Source organism: Carcharodon carcharias, chromosome 1 (genome assembly GCF_017639515.1).
Source record: "Carcharodon carcharias isolate sCarCar2 chromosome 1, sCarCar2.pri, whole genome shotgun sequence".
In the NCBI taxonomy this organism is placed as follows: Eukaryota; Metazoa; Chordata; class Chondrichthyes; order Lamniformes; family Lamnidae; genus Carcharodon; species Carcharodon carcharias.
In genome coordinates, this window is record NC_054467.1 from 262214619 (window position 1) to 262228314 (window position 13696).

Sequence of the window (13696 nt, forward strand, 5' to 3'; positions counted from 1 at the left end):
AACTCAGCTCTTACACCCTCAGGCAACTGAGGTTGATCAGCCACCTCTGATGTCATTTCCCTCGGTCACAGTTCCTCACTGGTGTTGGGTTTGAGGCCCTTCACTGCGAGGTGCTTTCCGACTGAAGTACCCAGGAGGAGGATACAGCAAGTGAAGAGCCAGTGCTGAGGGCACAGAGATAGACAGAGGCAGGAGAGAGAGACCGAGAGGGCAAGTGAGAATGAGAGAGAGAGAGGAGAAAGTTCAGATTGATAAAGACCAAGAGACGGTAAAAGGGAAAGACAACGGATCAGAACGGCACCGAGTGTGATTCAGTTCGAATAAGAGAGTAAAAGAGAGATACAGGTGGAGAGAAAGTATAGGGAGCAAGAGAGAGAGAGAGACCGGTGTGTAGATAGAAATAGATGTTGCAAGAGATGCAGGGAATGGGAGTGAGATAGAGACGGAACAGGAGAGAGGGAGAATTCAGGGAGCAGGAGAGAGGGAGAGAGACAGCATACGGGAGATAGAGAGACTGGGAACTGGAGATAGAGCGGCAAGGGGTGGGAGATAGAGAGGCAGGGAGTAGGAGAGAGGGGGAGAGACAGGGTGCAGGCAATAGAGAGACAGGGAGTGGGGGAGGAGAGAGATAGGGAGCAGGAGATAGATAGACGGAGAGGGAGAGAGAGACAGGGAACGGGAGAGAGAGTGAGCGAGAGAGGCAGAGAGTGACAGAAAGGAAGATAGAGAGACAGGGAGTGGGAGAGAGGAGTAGAGTGAGACGGACGAATTCTCCTGTCAGTCTGCCTGCGGATACATCAGTTTGCAAAGAGGTGGACCCATCTGTAAGACCACCAGCTCGACACAGCCGATTATAGATGGACACCTGTTGTCAGTAAGTCTTTTCTCTGTAACTCTGAGGCCCACAGCATCGCAGAATGTGTTTACCAAGCACTAAAGGAATTCAAGTTGTGTAATCACACACAAGAGTAAACACTCAGGAAATAAAGTTGATGATATGCATGAGTATGTCATGGCAACTGTCCAAGAGAGGCCAATGGGATAATCACAGGGCAGGAGGTAAGATTTAACATCATAAGAAAATTCCAAGTAACAAAATCCAACTTGAGGATTTCCATCTCTTGGATTCTCACACCTGGGAGACTCGGGACACACTCCAACCTGGAACATCCATCAGGCAGTGCACAGGCACAGCCAATTGGATTTGTCCTACCCACCATCTCCCAGCCTCCTGTCTCAGGCTTCCCTCCCTCCCTCCCTCATTCACTGCAACCTCTGGAAGTCAGAGCCGGGGGCAGCGAGAGGAGGAGGAGAGGGTAAAGGGGAGGGAGGGTAGGAAGAGGGAGGGGGAGAATGAGGAAGCTTTGGGGAGGGAGAGGGAAGGGATAGGGAAGGGGAGGGAAGGGGCTGAGGCAGAGAGGGTGGGTGGGGAGGAGGGAAGGGAATGAGGGAGAGAGGAGGGGGTGGGTAGGAGGGATGGTGAGGGAGGGGGAGGGGGTGGGTAGGAGGGATGGTGATGGAGAGAGGAGGGGGTGGGTAAGAGGGATGGTGAGGGAGGGGGAGGGGGTGGGTAGGAGTGATGGTGAGGGAGGGGGAGGGGGTGGGTAGGAGGGATGGTGAGGGAGGGGGAGGGGGTGGGTAGGAGTGATGGTGAGGGAGGGGGAGGGGGTGGGTAGGAGGGATGGTGAGGGAGGGGGAGGGGTGGGTAAGAGTGATGGTGAGGGAGGGGGAGGGGCTGGGTAGGAGGGATGGTGAGGGAGGGGGAGGGGGTGGGTAGGAGGGATGGTGAGGGAGGGGGAGGGGTGGGTAAGAGTGATGGTGAGGGAGGGGGAGGGGGTGGGTAGGAGTGATGGTGAGGGAGGGGGAGGGGGTGTGTAGGAGGGATGGTGAAGGAGAGAGGAGGGGGTGGGTAAGAGGGATGGTGAGGGAGAGGGGAGGGGGTGGGTAGGAGGGATGGTGAGGGAGGGGGAGGGGTTGGGTAGGAGGGATGGTGAGGGAGGGGGAGGGGGTGGGTAGGAGGGATGGTGAGGGAGGGGGAGGGGGTGGGTAAGAGGGATGGTGAGGGAGGGGGAGGGGGTGGGTAAGAGTGATGGTGAGGGAGAGGGGGAGGGGGTGGGTAGGAGTGATGGTGAGGGAGGGGGAGGGGGTGGGTAGGAGTGATGGTGAGGGAGAGGGGGAGGGGGTGGGTAGGAGTGATGGTGAGGGAGGGGGAGGGGGTGGGTAGGAGTGATGGTGAGGGAGAGGGGGAGGGGGTGGGTAGGAGTGATGCTGAGGGAGGGGGAGGGGGTGGGTAGGAGGGATGGTGAGGGAGGGGGAGGGGGTGGGTAGGAGTGATGGTGAGGGAGAGGGGAGGGGGTGGGTAAGAGTGATGGTGAGGGAGAGGGGGAGGGGGTGGGTAGGAGTGATGGTGAGGGAGGGGGAGGGGTGGGTAGGAGTGATGGTGAGGGAGAGGGGGAGGGGGTGGGTAGGAGTGATGGTGAGGGAGGGGGAGGGGGTGGGTAGGAGTGATGGTGAGGGAGAGGGGGAGGGGGTGGGTAGGAGTGATGCTGAGGGAGGGGGAGGGGGTGGGTAGGAGGGATGGTGAGGGAGGGGGAGGGGGTGGGTAGGAGTGATGGTGAGGGAGGGGGAAGAAGTGGAGAGGAGGGAGTGGTGGAGGGAATGGTGGAGGGAGTGAATGTTTGTGGATGTGGTGCCAATCAAGCGGGGCTGCTTTGTCCTGGACGGTGTTAAGCTTCTTGAGTGTTGTGGGAGCTGCACTCATCCAGGCAAGTGGGGAGTATTCCATCACACTCCTGACTTGTGCCTTGTAGATGGTGCACAGGCTTTGGGGAGTCAGGAGGTGAGTTACTCTCCACAGAGCCTCTGACCTGCTCTTGAAGCCACAATATTTCTACGGCCAATTCAGTTTTTGTATTATTTATGGGATGTGGGTTTCTCTGGCTGGGCCCAGCATTTATTGCCCATCCCTAGTTGCCCTTGAGAAGGTGGTGGTGAGCTGCCTTCTTGAACTGCTGCAGTCCGTGTGGTGTAGGTTCCAGACATACCAGAGTCAGGGTCTGGAGTCACATGTAGGGCCAGACCAGATACGAGCAGCAGATTTCCTTCTCTAAAGGAACATTTTTACAAAACAAGACAATGGTTTCACAGTTATCGTTACACTTTTAATTCCAGATTTTTTTTAAATTGAATTCAAATTCAGTCTGCCATGATGGGATGTGAACCCAGGCCCATTACTCTGGGTTCCTGATTACTAACCCAATGACGACATCAATACCCCACCACCTCCCCTCTGGGTAACAGTAACCCCCAGGATGTTGATAGTGGATGATTCAGCCATTGAATGTAAATGCATTGGAGACGGTTCAGAGGAGGTTTACTAGATTGATACCTGGAATGAGTGGGTTGTCTTATGAGAAAAGGTTGGACAGACTGGGCTTGTTTCCACTGGAGTTTAGAAGAGTGAGGGATGATTTGATTGAAGTTATACAAGATCCTGAACGGCCTTGACAAGGTGGATGTGGAAAGGATGTTTCCTCTTGTGGGTGAGTCCAGAACTAGGGGGCAGTGTTTAAAATTAGGGGTCACCCTTTTAGGACAGAGACGAGGAGAGTTTTTCTCTCAGAGGGTTGTGCAACTTTGGAATTAGATTCTCTCATGTTGGAGATGGTCATTGTCTGGCACTTGTGTGGCCTGGATATTGTCCAGGTCTTGCTGCATTTGGACATGGACTGCTTCAGTATCTGAGGAGTTGCGAATGGTGCTGAACATTGTGCAGTCATCAGCAAACATCCCCACTTTTGATCTTATGATGGAAGGAAGGTCATTGATGAAGCAGCTGAAGATGGTTGGGCCGAGGACACTGCCCTGAGGAACTCCTGCAGTGATGTCCTGGAGCTGAGATGACTGACCTCCAACAACCACAACCACCTTCCTTTGTGCTCGGTATGACTCTAACAGTGAAGAGTTTTCCTCTTGATTCCCATTGACTCCAGTTTTGCTAGGGCTCCTTGATGCTACACTCGGTCAAAGGCGGCCCTGATGTCAAGGGCAGTCACTCTCACCTCATTTTTAAACCCCTCCCCAGTGACCATATTCCCTTCAAATGCCGTCACGCTGATTTTCCCTCCTACCCCATGCTGAGCATTCGCTCAACTCTCTGCTGACGAACTCTGGGGTCACCTTCTATGTGAAAGGCAAGATAACTATGAAGAACTATGAAAGGTTGGCCATCCCAGTATTCATAGTGACAGTGAAAGTCCCTTATTAAAACTATTCGATCCAGTTCTCGTTCTTGTATTTGTTGTATTTCTCTCTGACATAAAGCAATCTATTTGATACTCATCTGTCACCCTTCATGATCACGCTCAACTTACAAAAGATGGTGTAAAAACACCTTCTAGGCAGCAAGCTATGGATCCAGAGTATCTTCAGTCTCACAAGTGATGTAAGTGTGAACTCACACAGTGTTTACTTAACAACGATAGATTAAAGGGGCATGAGACTAAATTCTGTTCCTCATCTTCTTGAAATATCCAAAGCCTGCCCACTTTGATTTTCTGGTATAAGGTAACAATAGTGATGCAGATCTCAATACTAAATGGTGTCATGCTCACTTATTGATGGGTACGATAGCATCGTGGATATGCTGCTGGACTGGTTAATCTACTAGGCCTAGTCTTAATGATCCAGAGACACCAGATCAAATCCCACCTTGACAGATGGAGAATTTAAATTCAATTAATAAGATCAGTGCAGGATTTTTTTTTAAAAGTTAGTAATCAGTAATGGTGACCAATGCCACTCCTGGATTGCTGTTTTTTATAAAAAAAAACAAACATCTGATTCAATGCCCTTTAAGGGAGGAAATCGGCCCTCCTTACCCGGTCTGGCCCACATGACCCCTGACCCACAGTGATATGGTTGATCCGTAACTGCTCTCCAAGATGGCCAAGCAAGTCGTTCAGTTGTCAAGAGCACGTCGGAATAAATGCCGGCCTGGACAGTGACGCTCACGTCCCATGAGTGAATTTTTTTTAAAAGGAAACAACACTTCGTCTTACACTTCAAAAAAAAAAGTTGGCAGGAACAGAATATTCTAGAGCCACAAAATCTGTAGCTTAATTTTACATAATCACACGTTAAACAAACAACAAACAAAGAGAGGACAGAATTACCTGGAAAAACTCAGCAGGTCTGGCAGCATCGGCGGAGAAGAAAAGAGTTGACGTTTTGAGTCCTCATGACCCTTCGACAGAACTTGAGTTCGAGTCCAGGAAAGAGCTGAAATATAAGCTGGTTTAAGGTGTGTGTGTGGGGGGCGGAGAGATAGAGAGACAGAGAGGTGGAGGGGGTTGGTGTGGTTGTAGCGACAAACAAGCAGTGATAGAAGCAGATCATCAAAAGATGTCAACAACAATAGTACAATCGAACACATAGGTGTTAAAGTTAAAAGTTGGTGATATTATCTAAACGAATGTGCTAATTAAGAATGGATGGTAGGGCACTCAAGGTATAGCTCTAGTGGGTTTTTTTTTATATAATGGAAATAGGTGGGAAAAGGAAAATCTTTATAATTTATTGGGAAAAAAAAAAGAAGGGGGAAACAGAAAGGGGGTGGGGATGGGGGAGGGGACTCACGACCTAAAGTTGTTGAATTCAATATTCAGTCCGGAAGGCTGTAAAGTCCCTAGTCGGAAGATGAGGTGTTGTTCCTCCAGTTTGCGTTGGGCTTCACTGGAACAATGCAGCAAGCCAAGGACAGACATGTGGGCAAGAGAGCAGGGTGGAGTGTTAAAATGGCAAGCGACAGGGAGGTTTGGGTCATTCTTGCGGACAGACCGCAGGTGTTCTGCAAAGCGGTCGCCCAGTTTACGTTTGGTCTCTCCAATGTAGAGGAGACCACATTGGGAGCAACGAATGCAGTAGACTAAGTTGGGGGAAATGCAAGTGAAATGCTGCTTCACTTGAAAGGAGTGTTTGGGTCCTTGGACGGTGAGGAGAGAGGAAGTGAAGGGGCAGGTGTTGCATCTTTTGCGTGGGCAAGGGGTTGTGCCATAGGAGGGGGTTGAGGAGTAGGGGGTGATGGAGGAGTGGACCAGGGTGTCCCGGAGGGAGCGATCCCTACGGAATGCCGATAAGGGGGGTGAAGGGAAGATGTGTTTGGTAGTGGCATCATGCTGGAGTTGGCGGAAATGGCGGAGGATGATCCTTTGAATGCGGAGGCTGGTGGGGTGATAAGTGAGGACAAGGGGGACCCTATCATGTTTCTGGGAGGGAGGAGAAGGAGTGAGGGCGGATGCGCGGGAGATGGGCCGGACACGGTTGAGGGCCCTGTCAACGACCGTCTGGCGCACTGACCTCTACCACGCGGAGGCTGAGCGTCAACTCGCAGACACTTCCTCCTACCTCTCCCTGGACCATGACCCCACCACTGAACATCAAGCCATTGTTTCCAGGACTGTCACTGACCTCATCTCCTCTGGGGATCTCCCTCCCACAGCTTCCAACCTGATAGTTGCCCAACCTCGGACGGCCCGCTTCTATCTCCTACCCAAAATCCACAAACAGAACTGCCCCGGTAGACCGATCGTCTCAGCTTGCTCCTGCCCCACAGAACTCATTTCTCGTTATCTTGACTCCCTTCTCTCTCCCCTTGTCCAGTCCCTTCCCACCTACATCCGTGATTCCTCTGACACCTTACGTCACATCAACAATTTCCAGTTCCCTGGCCCCTACCGCTTCCTCTTCACCATGGACGTCCAATCCCTCTACACCTCCATCCCCCACCAGGATGGTCTGAGGGCCCTTAGCTTCTTCCTCGAACAGAGGCCCGAACAATCCCCATCCACCACTACTCTCCTCCGTCTGGCTGAACTTGTTCTCACGCTGAACAATTTCTCCTTCAACTCCTCTCACTTCCTCCAAATAAAAGGTGTGGCTATGGGTACCCGCATGGGCCCCAGCTATGCCTGTCTCTTTATGGGGTATGTGGAACATTCCTTGTTGCAGTCCTACTCCGGCCCCCTTCCACAACTCTTTCTCCGGTACATCGATGATTATTTCGGTGCTGCTTCATGCTCTCGTCAGGACTTGGAAAAATTTATTAATTTTGCTTCCAATCTCCACCCCTCCATCATTTTCACGTGGTCCATCTCTGACACTTCCCTTCCCTTCCTTGACCTCTCTGTCTCAATCTCTGGTGATAGACTGTCCACCAATATCCATTACAAACCCACCGACACCCACAGCTATCTCGACTACAGCTCCTCACACCCCACTTCCTGTAAGGACTCCATCCCATTCTCTCAGTTCCTTCGCCTCCGTCGCATCTGTTCCGATGATGCTACATTCAAAAACAGTTCCTCTGACATGTCCTCCTTCTTCCTTAACCGAGGTTTTCCACCCACGGTCGTTGACAGGGCCCTCAACCGTGTCCGGCCCATCTCCCGCGCATCCGCCCTCACTCCTTCTCCTCCCTCCCAGAAACATGATTGGGTCCCCCTTGTCCTCACTTATCACCCCACCAGCCTCCGCATTCAAAGGATCATCCTCCGCCATTTCCGCCAACTCCAGCATGATGCCACTACCAAACACATCTTCCCTTCACCCCCCTTAACGGCATTCCGTAGGGATCGCTCCCTCCGGGACACCCTGGTCCACTCCTCCATCACCCCCTACTCCTCAACCCCCTCCTATGGCACAACCCCTTGCCCACGCAAAAGATGCAACACCTGCCCCTTCACTTCCTCTCTCCTCACCGTCCAAGGACCCAAACACTCCTTTCAAGTGAAGCAGCATTTCACTTGCATTTCCCCCAACTTAGTCTACTGCATTCGTTGCTCCCAATGTGGTCTCCTCTACATTGGAGAGACCAAACGTAAACTGGGCGACCGCTTTGCAGAACACCTGCGGTCTGTCCGCAAGAATGACCCAAACCTCCCTGTCGCTTGCCATTTTAACACTCCACCCTGCTCTCTTGCCCACATGTCTGTCCTTGGCTTGCTGCATTGTTCCAGTGAAGCCCAACGCAAACTGGAGGAACAACACCTCATCTTCCGACTAGGGACTTTACAGCCTTCCGGACTGAATATTGAATTCAACAACTTTAGGTCGTGAGTCCCCTCCCCCATCCCCACCCCCTTTCTGTTTCCCCCTTCTTTTTTTTTTCCCAATAAATTATAAAGATTTTCCTTTTCCCACCTATTTCCATTATATAAAAAAAAACCCACTAGAGCTATACCTTGAGTGCCCTACCATCCATTCTTAATTAGCACATTCGTTTAGATAATATCACCAACTTTAACTTTAACACCTATGTGTTCGATTGTACTATTGTTGTTGACATCTTTTGATGATCTGCTTCTATCACTGCTTGTTTGTCGCTACAACCACACCAACCCCCTCCACCTCTCTGTCTCTCTATCTCTCTGCCCCCCACACACACACCTTAAACCAGCTTATATTTCAGCTCTTTCCTGGACTCGAACTCAAGTTCTGTCGAAGGGTCATGAGGACTCGAAACGTCAACTCTTTTCTTCTCCGCCGATGCTGCCAGACCTGCTGAGTTTTTCCAGGTAATTCTGTTTTTGTTTTGGATTTCCAGCATCCGCAGTTTTTTTGTTTTTATTTTTTAAACAAAGAGAGGATTCTGACCTGCAGGCTGAGTAACTATGATCCTTCCAATTGCTGGAGTCATACCTCATACAAAGGAAGATGGTTGGCTTCTAATCCATGGAATTTAGAAGATTAAGGGGCAATTTGTTCGAAATCCAAGCTATTAAGGGAAACTGATAGGGTAGAGAGTAACTATATCCATTGTACCTGACCAGGGGGCATTGTGTAAAGATTAAAAATCAGGCAGGTGACAGGAGGAAACATTTCCACACTGAAGGAGTGAGAAAAGTTGGAACTCTCTCCCACAATCGGTGATTGATACTTGATGGATTATTTATTTTGCAGCTGAGATTTTTGTTACTTAAGTTGCTACGGTTATGTGTCAAACGTGGATGCATGCACAGATCAACCACCATCTCGCTGAATGATGACACAGGCTCAAGGGGCTGAATGGCCTCCTCCTGTTCCTGTGCATTCTATCCCAATTCCTTTCAAAATCCCAAAGGCCTCAATTAAATCACCCCTTAATAATCAATATTTCAGGGGCTACAAACCTAGTTTATGCAACCTCTCCCCATTATCTAACATTTGCAGCCCTGGTAATATTCTGGAAAGTAAGACTGCGCTGGTTGGTGTCATGCCTAGCACAAAGGGAGTTCAGGTACTTGTTTGACCGGCACAGATTCGATGGGTCGAAGGGCCTCTTTCTGTGCTGTAGACCTCTATGACTCTATAACTAAGATGGGTGTGGTTGTTGGAGGTCAGTCATCTCAGCTCCGGGACATCACTGCAGGAGTTCCTCAGGGCAGTGTCCTCGGCCCAACCGTCTTCAGCTGCTTCATCAATGACCTTCCTTCCATCATAAGGTCAGAAGTGGGGATGTTCGCTGATGATTGCACAATGTTCAGCAACATTTGCGACTCCTCAGATACTGAATCAGTCCATGTCCAAATGCAGCAAGAGCTGGACAATATCCAGGCTGGGGCTGACCAGTCGCAAGTAACATTCACGCCACACAAGTGTCAGGCAATGACCATCTCCAACATGAGAGAATCTAACCATCACCCCTTGATATTCAATGGCATTACCATCACTGAATCCCCCACTATCAACATCCTGGGGGTTACCATTGACCAGAAAGTGAAATGGACTAGCCACATAAATACTGTGGCTACAAGAGCAGGTCAGAGGCTGGGAATCCTGCAGTGAGTAACTCACCTCCTGACTCCCCAAAAACTGTCCACCATCTACAAGGAACAAGTCAGGAGTGTGATGGAATACTCCCCACTTGCCTGGATGTGTGCAGCTCCCACAACACTCAAGAAGCTCAACACCACCCAGGACAAAGCAGCCCACTTTATTGGCACCACATCTACAAATATTCTCTCCCTCCATCACCGATGCACAGTAACAGCAGTGTGTACCATCTACAAGATGCACTGCAGGAATTCACCAAGGCTCCTTCAACAGCACCTTCCAAACCCACGACCACTACCATCTAGAAGGACAAGGGCAGCAGATAGATGAGAACACCACCACCTGGAAGTTCCCCTCCAAGTCACTCACCATCCTGACTTGGAAATATATCGCCGTTCCTTCACTGTCGCTGGGTCAAAATCCTGGAACTCCCTCCCTAACAGCACTGTGGGTGTACCTACACCACATGGACTGCAGCGGTTCAAGAAGGCAGCTCACCACCACCTTCTCAAGGGCAACTGGGGATGGAGCACGCCCACATCCTATAAAGTCAACGAACTTGGTGGATCTGCTCTCTTTCCAAGGCCACTGCATTGTTCCTAGAGTCAGTGCCCAGAACTGTCCAAATATGGTCTATGCAGAGATTTGCATTGCTTTAGTAAACCATTGTCCTCTTTATATTCCAAAACCTCTGCTTATAAATACTGACATTCCTGAGGTGAGATACATAAAACTAAATGCAGCTAATCTAGATGGGGTCTAAACGGGGCTGTGTAACATAACATCCATCCCATTTCACTGACTTCTCCGTGCACTCACCAGGGATCATGTTGGGTAAGGCACTGTCAGAGTCAGTCTGTCCCCTAAACATCAGGCTCCCTCGCAGGAGAGGCTGAGTGAGACAATGAAGTCAACCATATTTCAAACTGCAACATAACGGTTTAAGCGTGTGTGTGAGACACGCACCCTGACAAAGGAGCATTTTGCTTCAACTTCAAAACCACAGTTTCTGAATGAGGGAAGATCTGACCCCACCCCACACCCACTCAGTCAGTATTTCAGTAAGTGTCTGTGTCTGAGTGTGATTGTGTGAGTGTGTGTGTGTGCATGCACAGTGTGTGTGTGTGCATGCACAGCGTGTGAGTGTGTGTGTGTGTGCATGCACAGAGTGTGTGTGTGCATGCACAGTGTGTGAGTGTGTGTGTGTGCATGCACAGTGTGTGAGTGTGTGTGTGCATGCATAGTGTGTGAGTGTGTGTGTGTGCATGCACAGTGTGTGAGTGTGTGTGTGTGCTTGCACAGTGTGTGAGTGTGTGTGTATGCACAGTGTGAGTGTGTGTGTGCATGCACAGTGTGTGAGTGTGTGTGCATGCACAGTGTGTGAGTGTGTGTATGCACAGTGTGTGAGTGTGTGTGTGCATGCACAGTGTTTGAGAGTGTGTGTGCATGCACACTGTTTGAGAGTGTGTGTGTGTATGCACTGTATGTGTGTGCATGCACAGTGTTTGAGAGTGTGTGTTTGCATGCACAGTGTGTGTGTGTGCATGCACAGTGTGTGTGTGAGTGTGTGCGTGTGCATGCACAGTGTGTGTGTGTGCATGCACAGTATGTGTGTGTGTGTGTGTGTGCATTCGCAGTGTGTGTGTGTGTGTGCATGCACAGTGTGTGAGTGTGTATGCATGCACAGTGTGTGAAAGTGTGTGTGTGCATGCACAGTGTGTGCAAGTGTGTGTGTGTGCATGCACAGTGTGTGAGTGTGTGTGTGTGTGCATGCACAGTGTGTGAGTGTGTGTGTGTGTGCATGCACAGTGTGTGAGTGTGTGTGCATGTGCATGCACAGTGTGTGTGTGTGTGCATGCACAGTGTGTGAGTGTGTTTGTGCATGCACAGTGTGTGAGTGTGTTTGTGCATGCACAGTGTGTGAGTGTGTGTGTGTATGCACAGTGCGTGAGTGTGTGTGTGCATGCACAGTGTTTGAGAGTGTGTGTGTGTATGCACTGTATGTGTGTGCATGCACAGTGTTTGAGAGTGTGTGTGTTCATGCACAGTGTGTGTGTGTGTGTGTGTGTTCATGCGCAGTGTGTGTGTGTGTGTGTGCATGCACAGTGTGTGAGTGTGTGTGCATGCACAGTGTGTGAGTGTGTGTGTGCATGCACAGTGTGTGAGTGTGTGTGCATGCACAGTGTGTGAAAGTGTGTGTGTGCATGCACAGTGTGTGAAAGTGTGTGTGCATGCACAGTGTGTGAAAGTGTGTGTTTGCTTGCACAGTGTGTGAAAGTGTGTGTGTGCATGCACAGTGTGTGAGTGTGTGTGTGTGTGCATGCACAGTGTGTGAGTGTGTGTGTGTGCATGCACAGTGTGTGAGTGTGTGTGCGTGTGCATGCACAGTGTGTGTGTGTGTGCATGCACAGTGTGTGTGTGTGCATGCACAGTGTGTGTGTGTGTGCATGCACAGTGTGTGAGTGTGTGTGTGCATGCACAGTGTGTGTGTGTGCATGCACAGTGTGTGTGTGAGTGTGTGCGTGTGCATGCACAGTGTGTGTGTGTGCATGCACAGTGTGTGAGTGTGTGTGTGTGCATGCGCAGTGTGTGTGTGTGTGTGTGTGCATGCACAGTGTGTGAGTGTGTGTGTGCATGCACAGTGTGTGAGTGTGTGTGTGCATGCACAGTGTTTGAGAGTGTGTGTGTTCATGCACAGTGTGTGAGTGTGTGCGTGTGCATGCACAGTGCGTGTGTGTGCATGCACAGTGTGTGAGTGTGTGTGTGCATGCACAGTGTGTGAGTGTGTGTGTGTGCATGCACAGTGTGTGAGTGTGTGTGTGCATGCACAGTGTGAGTGTGTGCATGCACAGCGTGTGAGTGTGTGTGTGCATGCACAGTGTGACTGTGTTTGTGCATGCACAGTGTGAGTGTTTGCATGCACAGTGTGTGAGTGTGTGTGTGTATGCACACTGTGAGTGTGTGCATGCACAGTGTGTGAGTGTGTGTGTGCATGCACAGTGTGTGAGAGTGTTTGCGTGTGTGAGACTCTGAGTGTGAATGTGAGTGTGTTAGAAAGTGGAATAAGAAAAGTGATAGAGAAATCAAGGGCAAGAATCAAACAGGGCCTCAGTGAAAAATAGTGGGAATAGGACAAGTAATGTTAAAAAGACAAGCCTTAAGGCTTTGTGCCTTAACACGAGGAGCATTCACAATAAAGTAGATGAATTAACCAAGCAAATAGATGTAAACAGGTATGATACAGTCAGGATTACAGAGACATGACTGCAGGGTGACCAGGGATGGGAACTGAACATCCAGGGGTATTCAGTATTTAGGAAGGACAGACAAAAAGGAAAAGGCATTGAAAAGGAAGAGGAAATTAACGGATATTAGCTCCGGCGATGTGGAATCTGTATAGGTAGAGCTGAGAAACACTAAGGGTCAAAAAACGTTAGCAGGGGTTGTATATAGACCCCCAAACTGTGGTGGTGATGTTGGGAATGGTATAAACAGGAAATTAGAGACGCATGTAATAAAGGAACATCTGTAATTATGGGTGACTTTAATATGCATATAGATCGGGCAAATCAAATTAGTAACAATACCATAGAGGAGGAATTCCAGGAGTGTATACGGGATGGTTTTCTGGACCAATACATTGAGGAACCAACTAAAGAACAGGTCATCCTAGACTGGATATTGTGTAATGAGAAAGGAATAATTGGCAATCTAGTTGTGTGAGGCCCCTTGGGGATGAGTGACCATAATATGATAGAATTCTTCATCAAGATGGAGAGTGACGTAGTTGACTCTGACACTTGGGTCCTGAATGTTAATAAAGGAAACTACCATGGTACGAGGTGCGAGTTGGCTATGATGGATTGGGAAACGTTACTTAAAGGGA

General features: G+C 49.8%; 1 protein-coding gene across 3 annotated transcripts in view; it reads left to right on the forward strand.

Moving 5' to 3' along the window:
* Nucleotides 1-647: 647 nt before the first annotated feature.
* The window catches only part of LOC121283354 (matrix metalloproteinase-21-like), a 197795-nt gene continuing 184746 nt past the window's right edge, over nucleotides 648-13696 (forward strand). For all 3 annotated transcript variants that reach the window (XM_041197855.1, XM_041197840.1, XM_041197846.1), the window contains exon 1: nucleotides 648-874. The gene's annotated coding sequence lies outside the window, so the exon portion shown is untranslated. The remainder of the gene's footprint in view (nucleotides 875-13696) is intronic.